Raw genomic sequence first — 12,792 nt, 5'->3', positions numbered from 1 at the left:
GACATTTTAATGATGTTAATTTTTCCAAACCATGAACATGGTATATTCTTCCAGTTGTTTGTATGTTCCTCTATTTCTTTTTTTCAATATCCTGTCATTTTCTGAATACAGGTCTTTTACCTCCCTGATTAAGTTTATTCCTAGGTATCTTATATTTTTGTTGCAATGGTAAATGGGATTATTTTTTAAGTTTCTTTGGCAGAGAGATCATTATTGATGAATAAATATGCCATCAACTTCTGCATATCAATTTTGTATCCTGCTACTTTGCCAAATTCATTTATTAACTCTAGTAGTTTTTTGTGGCTTCTGTATGGGTTTCTAAGTACAATATAATGTCATCTGTGAATAATGACAGTTTTACTTCCTCCTTTCCTATTTGGACCCCTTTATGTTTTCTTCTTGTCTGATCTCTGCGGCTAGGACTTCAGGTACTATGTTGAATAAAAGTGGTAAAAGGGAATGACCCTGTTTTATTCCTATTCTTAAGAGAAACACTTTTAAATATTTCCCATTAAGTCTAATGTTCGCTGTAGGGTTGTCATATATGGCCTTTATTATTTTGAGGTATGATCCCTCTATTCCCAATTTGCTGAGAGTTTTTATCAAAAATGGCTCCTGGATTTTGTTGAATGTTTTTTCTGCATTTATTGATACAACCATATGATTTTTATCTTTCATTCTGTGTATGTGATGTATCACATTTATTGATTTGTGAATATTGTACTAGCCTTACATTCCTAGGATAAATCTCACTTGATCATGGTGAATACTTCTTTAACATACTACTGGATTCAATTTGCTAATATTTTGTTGAGAATTTTGGTATCTATGTTCTTCAGGGTTATGGGCCTGCAATTTTCTTTCTTTGTAGTATCTTTATCTGATTTTGAAATTAAGACACTGCTGGCCTCATAAAAAGAGCTTGGAAACCTTAGTTCCTCTTGAATTTTTTGAAATATTTGAGAAAGATATGTGTTAGTTCTTTGCATGTTTGGTAACACACTCCTGTGAAGCTTTCCATCTAGGACTTTTGTTTGCTGGGAGTATTTTTGAATTCTGCTTCAATTTCATTAGTTGTTATTAGTCTGCTCAGGTTTTCTGATTCTTCCTGATTGACTTTTGGAAGATTGTTCATTTCTAATAATTTGTCCATTTCAACCAGGTTGTCCAGCTTGTTGGCATATAGTTGTTTGTAACATTTTCTTACAATCCTTTGCATTTCTATTGTGTCTGCTGTTACTTCACCTTTTTTTAATTTTTTATTTTTGTTATTTGGATTCTCTCTTTGTTTTTTGATGTGTCTGGCTAAAGGTTCATCAATCTTGTTTATCTTTTTTCAAGTGTCATTGGTTCATTGATTTTTTGTATGTGTTTATCCTCTATGTCATTTATTTCCACTCTGATTTTTATTATTTCATTCCTTCTACTTACTCTGGGCCCTTCTTGTTGTTCTCTTCCTAATCCTTTTAGTTGTAGGATTAGACATTATAGTAGAAATGTTTCTTGTTTCTTGAGGCAGGCCTGTAATGCTATGAACTTTCCACTCAGGACTGCTTTGGCTGTGGGTTGTTTTGAGCTCATTTTCATTTGTTTTTGGGAAGTTTTTGATTTCTTCCTTGATCTCATTGGTAACTCATTCGTTGTTTAATAGCATACTACTGAGCCTCCATGTGTTTGCATGTTTTTGAGGGTTTTTTGCAATTTATTTCTAGTTTTAAAAAATGAGGGTATTTTAAGGGACTTCTGGGACAACATCAAGCATAAGAGCATCTACATCGTAGGTGTACCAGGAGGAGAAGAGAGAACAAGGAATTAAGAACTTATTTGGCCGTGGCTGGTATCCTCAGTGGTTAGAGCATTACCAGTGTACGAAGGGTTGTAGGTTCAATACCCAGTCAAGGGCATTTACCTGAGTTGCAGGTTCGATTCCCGTACCAGTTGGAGTGCGGGAGGCAACCAATCAATATGTCTATCTCACATCGATGTTTCTCTCTCTGTCTTACCCCCATCCTCTTTCTCCCTTTCACTCTCTCTAAATATCAATGGAAAAAATATCCTCAGGCGTGGATTTAAAAACAAGCAAAACTAAACAACAAAACAAAACAAAAAGCACACCACAAAACCTATTTCAAGAAATAAAGCCTGAAAGCTTCCCTAACCTGGTAAAGGAAATAGACTTACAAGTCCAGGAAGTGCAGAGAGTCCAAACAAGATGAACTTAAAGAAGCCCATACAAAGACACATCATTATTAAAATGCAAAGATTAAACACAAAAAGAGAATCTTAAAAGCAGCAAGAGAAAGCAGTCAGTTTCCTACAAGGGATTTCCCATAAGACTGTCAGATGATTCTCAACAGAAATATTTCAGGCCAGAAGGGATTGGCATGAAATATTCGAAATGATAAAAGGTGAGGACCTACAACCAAAACTAATCAAAGCTATCATTTAGAACTGAAAAAAGATAAAGAGCTCCCCACACAAGAAAAAGCTAAAGGACTTCATCACCACCAAGCCAGTATTACAATTATTATTAAAAGGGACTTCTTTAAGAAGAAGAAAAGGAACAAATATGAATAATAAAATGACAATAACTATGTACCTATCAATAACCACTGTAAATGTAAAAAGACTAAATGCTCCAAATATAAGACATAGGGTGGCCGAATGGGTAAGAAAGCATGACCCATATGTAATTCGTTTGCAAAAGACCCACCTCAGATTGAAAGACACACACAGATTAAAAGTAAAGGGATGGAAAAAGATATTTCATGTAAATGGAAACAAACAAACAAAAAGCTGGGGTAGCAATGCTTATATGAGACAAAATAGACTTTAAAAAAAGACTACAAGAAACAAAGAAAACCATTTCATAATGATAAAAGGAGTAATACAACAAGAGGATATAACCCTTGTAAACATTTATTCCTCAATATAAAAGCACCTGCACATATAAAGAAAATCTTGATGGACATAGGGGAGAGGTCAACAATGAGATCAAGGAAGAAATCAAAAGATACCTTGACACAAATGATAATGACAACACAATAACCTAAAATCTACAGGACACGGCACAAAAGCAGTCCTAAGAGGGAAACTCAGAGAAATGCAAGCCTACCTCAAGAAACAAAACAAAAAAACCCTCAAATCAACAATCTAATTTTTCATCTAATGGGAACTAGAAAAATAACAACAAACAAAACCCAAAATGAGAAGAAAAAAGGAAATAAGCAAAATCAGAGCAAAAGTAAACAAAATAGAGTCTAAAAAATACAAAAGCTCAATGATACCAAGAGCTGATGCTCTGAAAAAATAAGTAGGATGGATAGACCTTTAACTAGACTCATCAAGTACAAAAAAGAAAATACTCAAAATAAATAAACCAGAAACAAAGAGAAGTGGCAAGTGACACCACAGAAATAAAAGGATAATAAGAAAATATTACAGTTATATGGCAGCAAATTAGACAGTCCAAAAGAAATGGCTTAATTTTCAGAAACAGAATCTTCCATGATTGAATCAAGAAGAAACAGAAAATCAGAACAGACCAATAGCTACTACTGAAATCAAATCAACAATAAAGAAGTCCCAACAAATAAAATCCCTGACCAGATGGCTTCACAGGTTAATGTTATCAAACATTCAAAGGAAAATTAATACCTAACGTTCCCAAACTATTAAAAAAAAAACTCAATCAAGAGAAGGCTTCCAAACTCACTTTATGAGGCCATAACTACCCGGATTCCAAAACCAGAAAATGCTATCATAAAAAAGGAAAATGATATCTTTTCATTGAGGCCAATATACCTGATGAACACAGATGCAAAAATCCTCAACAAAATATTAATGATCTGAAGTCAGCGATACATTAAAAAGATCATATGTACACCATGATCAACTATGATTTATTTATTGGATACAATGTTGGTTCAATATACACAAATAACTTAACATGACACACCACATAAACAAAATAAAGAACAAAAATCATATGATTATATAAATAGATGCAGAAAAAGCATTTGACAAAATCCAGCATCCATTCATGATAAAAACTCTGAGCAAAACGGAAATAGAGAGAACATACCTTAACATAATAAAGGCCATATATAACTCACTGCTAACATCATATTCAAGGGGGAAAAGCTAAAAGATTTTCCTTAAGATAAAAAACTTCCACCACTTTTATTCAACACTAGAGGCCCTAGTGTTGCACGGGTAGGGTCCCTAGGCCTGGCTGGCGATCAGGGCTGATAGGGGGTCTTCCGGCTGCCGATCGGGGCCTCCCTTCCCTGGCTGCCGACTGCTGGTCAGGGCCTTCCTTTTTTCCACATCACCCCCTGGTGGTCAGTGCACGTCATAGCAAGCGACAGAACTCCCCTACCTCCCGGTTGAACTCCTGCGGGGACACCTTGCATATTAGGCTTTCATATATATAGATAGTATTGTAAGTCCTAGCCACAGAAATCAGGCAAGTAAAAAGAAAAAAAATGCATTTACATTGGAAAAGAAGAAATAAAACTGTCATTATTTTCAGATAATATGATATTATATGTAGAGAGAACCCTAAAGATTCCACCAAAAAACTCTAAGACCTGATAAAGGAATTAAGTAGAGATACAAAATTAATATTCGAAATTTGGTTGCATTTTTATACACCAATAACAAATTGTCAGAAAGAGGAATTAAGAATATAACCCCGTTTACTATTACTTAAAAAGCCCACCTAGGAATAAATGTAACTAAGGAAATAAAAGATCTGTACTTGGAAAATGTTAAGACATTGAAGAAAAAATTGAAGAAGATACAAATAAATGAAAGCATATATCATGCTCATAGATATAAAGATATAACATCATCAAAATGTCCATACTACCTGAATCAATCTATAAATTTAATGCAATCCTTATCAAAATACCAATGACATTTTTCACAGAACTAGGACAAATAATTCTAAAATTTATATGGGACCACAAAAGACCCCAAATAGCTACAGGAATCTTGAGAGAAAGGAACAAAGTTAGAGATATCACACTACCTGATATCAAATTATACTGCAAGGCCATAGTAATTAAAACAGCAGGGTACTGGCATTAAAACAGACACATAGATCAGTGGAAGAGAGTAGAGAGCCCAGAAATAAACCCACGCCTTTATGGTCAATTTATATTTGACAAAGAAGGCAAGAACATACAATGGGGGTAAATACAGTCTATTCAATAAATGCTGTTGGGAAAGCTACACAGACACATGCAAAATTAAAAAATGAAACTAGACCACTTTCTTACACCATATACAAAAATAAACTCAAAATGAATTAAAGGCTTAAATGTAATACCTGGAAGCATAAAACTCCTAGAAGAAAACATGGGCAGTAAACTCTTTGACAATGCTCTTAGTAAATTTTTTTCTGATGTATCTCCTCAGGCAAGAGAAACAGAAGAAAGAATAAACAAATTGGACTACATCAAACTAAAGCGTTTTTGCACAGCAAAGGAAACCATCAACAAAATGCAAAACAACCTACCGGGAAAAGAAATCCACCAGTGATACATCTGACCAGGGGTTAATATCCATAATTTATAAAGAACTCGTACAACACCACCAAAAACACACACGGTCCAATTTAAAACCGAGCAGAGGCCTTGGACAGACATTTCTTCCAAAAGGACATACAAATGTCCAATGGACGCATGAAAAGATGCTGGACATCACTAACTATCAAAGAAATGCAAATTGAAACTATAATGAGATATCACCTCACACCTGTCATGATGATTATCATAAATAAATCAACAAAAAGTGTTGGTGAGGACGTGGAGAAAAGGGAACCCTCACCAACTGCTGGTGGAATTGAAAATTGGTGCAGCCACTGTGGAAAGCAGTATGGAGGTTCCTAAAAAAATTAAACGTAGAACTGCCTTATGACACAGAAATTTCCCTCCTGGGTATTTATCCAAAGAAATAAAAAACACTAATTTGAAAATACATATGCACCCTATGTTCCTTACAACATTCTATACAATAGCCACGATATGGAAGCAACTTAAGTTCCCATCAATAGACCAATAGATGAAGAAGAAGTCGTACATATCCACAGTGGAATATCACTCGGCCATAAAAATGAATAAAATCTTGCCATTTGTGACAACATGAATCAACCTAGAGCAGTGATGGCGAACCTATGGCATGCGTGTCAGAGGTGACACGCGAACTCATTTTTTTGGTTGATTTTTCTTTGTTAAATGGCACTTAAATATATAAAATAAATATCAAAAATATAAGTCTTTGTTTTACTATGGTTGCAAATGTAAAAAAAATTTCTACATGTGACACGGCACCAGAGTTAAGTTAGGGTTTTTCAAAATGCTGACACGCGGAGCTCAAAAGGTTCGCCATCACTGGCCTAGAGGGTATTACGCTCAGTGAATAAGTCAGACAGAGAAAGACAAACACCATATGACTTCACTTACATGTGGAATCTAAGGAATAAAAAAACCAAACAAACAAAATAGAAACAGACTCATAGATACAAAGAGCAAACTGCTGGTTGCCAGATGAGAGGGGGTTAAGGGAGCGGGCAAAAAAGTTAAAGCATTAAGAAGTACAAGTTGGCAGTTACAAACAGCCATGGGGATGTAAAGTGCTGTACAGCACAGTGAATATAAGCAGTGATATTGTAATAACTATGTATTGCACCAGATGTGTGCTAAGCTTATCGATGACTTCATAAATTATATAAACGTCTAACCAGTATGCTATACACCCAAAACTAATATAAAATAATACTGAATGCCAACTGTAATTGAAAAATTTAAACAAATTAAATTAAAGCAAAGAAAAGAATGTGGCTAAAAGAAAAACCCTTTGTAAACTAAAGAAAACTTTTTGAAACCACCACCATATAACTAAGCCACTAAGGTTTTAAACTTGAACCTTCACTTCACTATGGAGGAAGCAGAAGAAACAGGATTTATTTTGAGTCTTTTTAAAATAAAATCCTCACTCGAGGATATTTTTCCATTGATTTTAGAGCAGTGGGTCTCAACCTTCCTAATGCCGTGACCCTTTAATACAGTTCCTCATGTTGTGGTGACCCCCAACCATAAAATTATTTTTGTTGCTACTTTATAACTGTAATTTTGCTACTGTTATGAATCGTAATGTAAATATCTGATATGCAGGATGTATTTTCATTGTTACAAATTGAACATAATTAAAGCATAGTGATTAATCACAAAAACTATATGTAATTATACATGTGTTTTCTGATGGTCTTAGGCGACCCCTGTGAAAGGGTCATTCGACCTCCAAAGGGGTCGCGACCCACAGGTTGAGAACCGCTGTTTTAGAGAGAGTGAAAGAGCAAGGGAAAGACAGAGAGAAATATCAATGTGAGAGAAACACATTGATTGGTTGCTTCCTGCATGTGCCCCCGACCAGGGCCGGGCCGGGGAGGAGCCGGCAACTGAGGTACATGCCCTTGGCCAGAATCAAACCCGGGACCCTTTGGTCTGCAGTCCAACGCTCTATCTACTGAGCCAAACTGGCTAGGGCTATTTTGAGTCTTACAAGGAAAAAGATATCTGTATAAGGAGAAGGGAGGACAGATGTACAACATGGGGAGCAAAGGGAGAAAGAAGCCCAAAAGCAGGAAGGCTTAAGGCATGTCCAGGAGACACTGAACATTTTAGTTTGATTCAGAAGAGAAACTCGTGTGGAGGAAGTCAGAGGTCAGGCTTGGAAAGCAAATGAGCGATCAGATGTTCAAGAATATTGAATATGAAGCTATGATGTGTAGGTCTTATCCTATAGGCAATAAAGACTGGAGGGTCTGCAGATTGAGGTAATCAAGGAGGAAACAAGAAAAGCTGGATCACATCCCCACCTAGTATTCCTGTGGATGACAAGCGCATCAAAAGAAAGGAAATGACTCCCATTGGAATTTAAAGACTTTATGAAAAAGCAACATATCTCTGTTTCCTAAACTATTTATGTCTCTTCCGCAGAAAATAAAAACACACAAAAAAAACATAGCCAAAGTTAAGAAAACAAAGCCATTCGCTATGCTTGAGTCCTTTTAACCTAGGACAGAGTTAGTGAGAACAGTAAGAAACACGTCTGAAGCCGCCCACAATTTACCTGTCACACCAAGGGAGGCATCGCATCCAAGTAACCTGCTGATGCTCAAGCCTCAAGACAGGGTCCCCGGCGAGAGGAAGACCGAGCGCAGGTCCGGGGAGCAGCTCGGACGTTAAGCGTGTCTCCAGGCATGAGCATTTGAGGACCAGTGTCAGCCGGAAAGGCCACTCGGTATTTAGGACCATCATCCAGGAAGTATTCTCAAGTTCAAACAAGAGATCAGACATTACAAAAGGATCTTCCACCTACGCCCCCCTTCCCCTGCTCCGTTCCCCCCTCCCCCACCCGCCCCAACAGGCTCTGCCAAGGACAAGTTTAGCATCCGCTTGTCAGAGGCCTGCAATTACATCCTGCAGGCAGGAAACTGAACCCACAATCGACTCCGGCCTCTGATCTCCGCATCTCCCTGTTGGGCAGGCGGCAGAGCCTGTGGAATGACCGCCTGCAGAAGTGGGAGTTCACAGGACCTGCTGAGAAGCCTGGTTTGGGCACTGGGCCGAAAGCGTGGGCAGCTGGCTGCTTTGCTTGTCACTGTGGAGGGCACAGAGCACCTAACAGCTCCTGGCACCACTCAGCCACCACTCAGCAGGGGTTGGTTCCCTGGATGTAAGGCTCTGAGATTTCCCAGCAGCAGGTGCGTCTACCCTGCCCAGAGCACAGATGCAAATGACCAGACACTCCTCTCAGCAGCGGCTCGGAGCACGGGCTCAGAACCACTTTGATTTCTGGGAACCCTTTGGTCAAATTCCTCTTTACAACTTGCAAATGTCTCAATGCTCAGCATTTACATGGGCTCTCTTACAGCCCCTCGACACAGAGGGGAAAACTTGGTGTCATTCTGGGTTCTGTGTGTCCTTAACCAGAAGACTATTTCCACAGAGTACAACACAGGGCGGGAACGGCTAATGTATGAATTCCCAAGGGAAAATGCTGGCGCCTGTATGTACGAGAACACGGTGTGGGCTTGTGCCTTCACCAGCTCCAGTGAGGACACGGAATCATGGTTAGATCCCACCATTCCAGGAGAGGCAATCAAAGGCTCAGAGCGTCTTCCTTGCAAGAGTCAGCTGGTCACTGGGCTGGCTCTCCCCCACCACCTGGCAACCCCACCCCTGGGCCTGGCGAGCTCTGCCAGCGCTGGGCCCCAGAGGGTGGGCGCTGGGGGCCACTCCCAGCTGCTGGCAGAGCCAGATGACAGTGACAAAAACCTCTGTCCTCTTTTCGCTGATTACATTGCTTCGGGTTTAAAAGAATCAAGGAAAGAACAAGTCTAGAGAATAAAGCTATCTCTAATTTGAGCAAGATTTTAAAACAATGGGTTCAAATTCTAGGTTTATAACATCCTAGCTGGGTGGCCTGGAGGGAATTATTTGATTGTCCTAGGCCTTGGTTTATCTAAAATGGATAGAAAATGAAAGGTTATCCATGTGAGAAATCCCTGTCTTCGAGGTTTCATGCCTTAAGTTTCATTTTGCCATGAGCGGGAATATAGATACAATTAAAAACTCCAACCTGCCCTGGCCGGGTGGCTCAGTTGGTTGTAGTGTCGTCCCCTGCAACATCCAAAGGTTGCAGGTTCAATACTAGGTCAGCTGTTATTGGAGAAACGCGTGGAAGGTCTTTCTCCGTTGCTAGTGGGAGTGGGGTCCTTACACTATCTTGAGAAAAATAACTTTCTGGACTCCCATGGGAGGATGAGTGACCTTTATTTGCCTGGAATTGCATCCCTGGGTTTGAAATCCCATCTCCCTGAGTCCAGTCCTGGGAGACATGCAGCTGGGGATTCAGTAGAGTCAGAAGCAAAACCAGTGTCAGAGTTCCCCTCCCATCGGGGAGGCGGGTCCCGCACAGCCTCAGGCTGATCACATCCATTAGTTCCTCATGTGCAGGGTCCACATGGCCGTGAGCCACGTGGGCAAAGGCAGGAGCACCAGGGCCCCACAGGCAGGAATCAAGAGCAAAGGAGCCCGACAAGAGACCCAACGCCTTTGTTTAGGACAGTGGTTCTCAGCCTTGGCTGCACATTAGAATCACCTGGGAATCTTTTTAAAATCCTGATTTCTGGGCCTCATCCTCCGGAAATTCTGTTTCTTTGTGATGGGGTGGGGCCACAACATTAGTAACAAAGAAACAGAATTTCCGGAGGAAGAGGCCAAGAAATCAGGATTTTAAAAAGATTCCCAGGTGATTCTAATGTGCAGCCAAGGTTGAGAACCACTGGTTTAGGAGCTTATGTATTGCAAATCTCCCCTCCCCCCGTCCCACCCTCTGCGTGCAGTGGCCACAGGGACAGACCACACCTTCCCTGTTTCACCCAGACCTCACTGGGCATGGGTCCCTTCCCATCCAGTTCCTTCCCTCGGGGGTCGGTGCGGAACAGACCTGGGAAAGCTCACAGGTGCCTCTGACATTGGGCTTTCCCTGTCCTCCTCTCCAGTTATTCATAACCAGGTTAATTCATAACGGTATCAAGGGCACATACCTAGTTGCAGGTTCAGTCCTAGGCGGGGTGCGTATGAGAGGGAGCTGATCCATGTTTCTCTCACATCCATGTTTCTTTCTCTCTCCTCTCTCCTCTCAAAAAATCAATAAACATATCCTCAGGTGAAAATTAAAAAGAACACACACCTCCACTCTCTTCATTTCCTAGAAAAATATGACTTCAAAAAAAATTGAAAGAATAATCTGTATTTTTTCTTTTCTTTTTTAAGAGTATTTTATTTTTTAAAATATATTTTATTGATATTTTACAGAGAGGAAGGGAGAGGGATAGAGAGTTAGAAACATTGACCTGCACACCCTCTACTGGGGATGTGCCCGCAACCAAGGTACATGCCCTTGACCGGAATCGAACCTGGGACTCTTCAGTCTGCAGGCCGACACTCTTTCTACTTGAGGCAAACCAGTTAGGGCTATATTATTTCTCTATTTTAAACAACTTCTACTGTTGTATGTTTCTTAGGACTTCGACTTACAGTTCTCCAGAACCCAAAATTACCTAAATACCTCTGGATTAAGCTAGATCATCAAAAGGCTGCAAACCTGGGATATTCTTGATTCGCAGCCATATGGCATTATCATGCCCTGGGCTTTTCCCAAAGGCTGGCACAAGAAGCACCGTGGGGACAGAGATAAAGGCACAAGCTACCCACTGCAGCCTGTCCAGCGGCAAAGACTGCAAACACCTAGCTGCCCCCAGTGGAGGGCAGGGTGAATGGATAGGATGCCTCCCTACAGTAGCATAACCCGTGGATGGTAAGTCAAGTGCCGCAACTTTCCATGCTCACAGATTCGGAGTGACTTGATGAACATATAGCAGCAAGAGAGCAGGTACGGAACAATGTAGGCAGTGTGTTCAAGATTAAACCCGCATACACATATCTACACATATGTGCCCATACCCAGGCAAACATGGTGGCACATGCCTAGCTGCACATCTCAGGCCTTGAAATCAAGGGCTGGCTCTCAAGAGAGAATCTCAGAGGCAAAGGCTAAAGGCAGACATGCTTTTTCACTGAGTACCTCAGAGTTTGCCATGTGTATGCTGCCTATTCTATAATCAAACCAAAAAAATGGCTGCCGTGCAGGGCATCCTGGCTGTGTCACAAAAGTCAGCTCTGAAAATGCTATCAAATGTCCCACAAAGAAGTATTGCTGCTCCGCTCACCTGGGCCGCGCTCCGGCGGTAGAGTCTCTGACAAGGTCTGCAATCAAGAATCTGATGTGACTTAATTTGACCCAACATTTCTCAAAGTTCATGACTGCAGAACCTCCCCCGTTTTCTGAGTGGCTTTGCCTCTGGACACCACACCTTGAAGGGCACAAAGTTGCAGCACTGATTTTAAAAGGCTTTGGCCACCACCACACCCTCCGTCTAACTGACAGATAGGAGTTAAGCAACAGGGTTACCTTGGTTTAGTCTCTGTACTTCCCATCCTGAAGGCTGTATGCAATGAAATTCCTTTACGCTTTAGCTGCCAGGAGACACAGCGTAGCAATAGCCCCTCCACGCCCTCAGAGGGACACAGCAGCACCTGCCCTGTGGGTGGTTGAGGCTGACATTGGATGTCCTACAGAGACTGCCTCGCCTAAGTGACAGCGAGTCCAACACTCACTCGTCCCTGCAGACCATCTGCTCCTCTAGGCCAACAGGCGGCACTGTGAAGTTCAAGGCAAACTCGTCAGCACCACCGGGACCATGGGGGGCTGGGGTGCGGTGGATGGTCTTTGTACAAAGAACAGATATTTTAATCACCTTTGTTGCATATGATCAGAAAGGCCAGTGGAGGGAGGACGCGTCTGGGGGTGAAAGTGAGGCACAAAAAGCTGCCCTGTCCACCACCGCCCGCGAACACCGCCACCCCGTGAACACCGTCAGGCTTCGGGGGGCCGGGGCCCGCTGTGACCGCGGCGCAGCCTTTGCTGGCTGGTTGTGCGGCGGCCCTTCTGTCTGTAACAGTGTCCAGCTCTCACCGCTGAGCCGAGGTTTGAAGTCTGTCCACCAGCTGCCTCCCCGCAGGATCCTTTCACATAATAAAGAAAAAGCGTGAGTCCACGTGGCCCAGGAGGCCACCCCAGCATGTGACAGTTATGTCGCATTAAAAATCACAGCATGCAGAAAACAAATGTTCACTTATCTTCACAGTTTTA

The sequence above is a fragment of the Myotis nattereri genome, assembly GCF_964212035.1.
Source record: "Myotis nattereri genome assembly, chromosome: 14".
NCBI classification, from domain to species: domain Eukaryota; kingdom Metazoa; phylum Chordata; class Mammalia; order Chiroptera; family Vespertilionidae; genus Myotis; species Myotis nattereri.
This window is presented reverse-complemented; position numbering follows the sequence as displayed.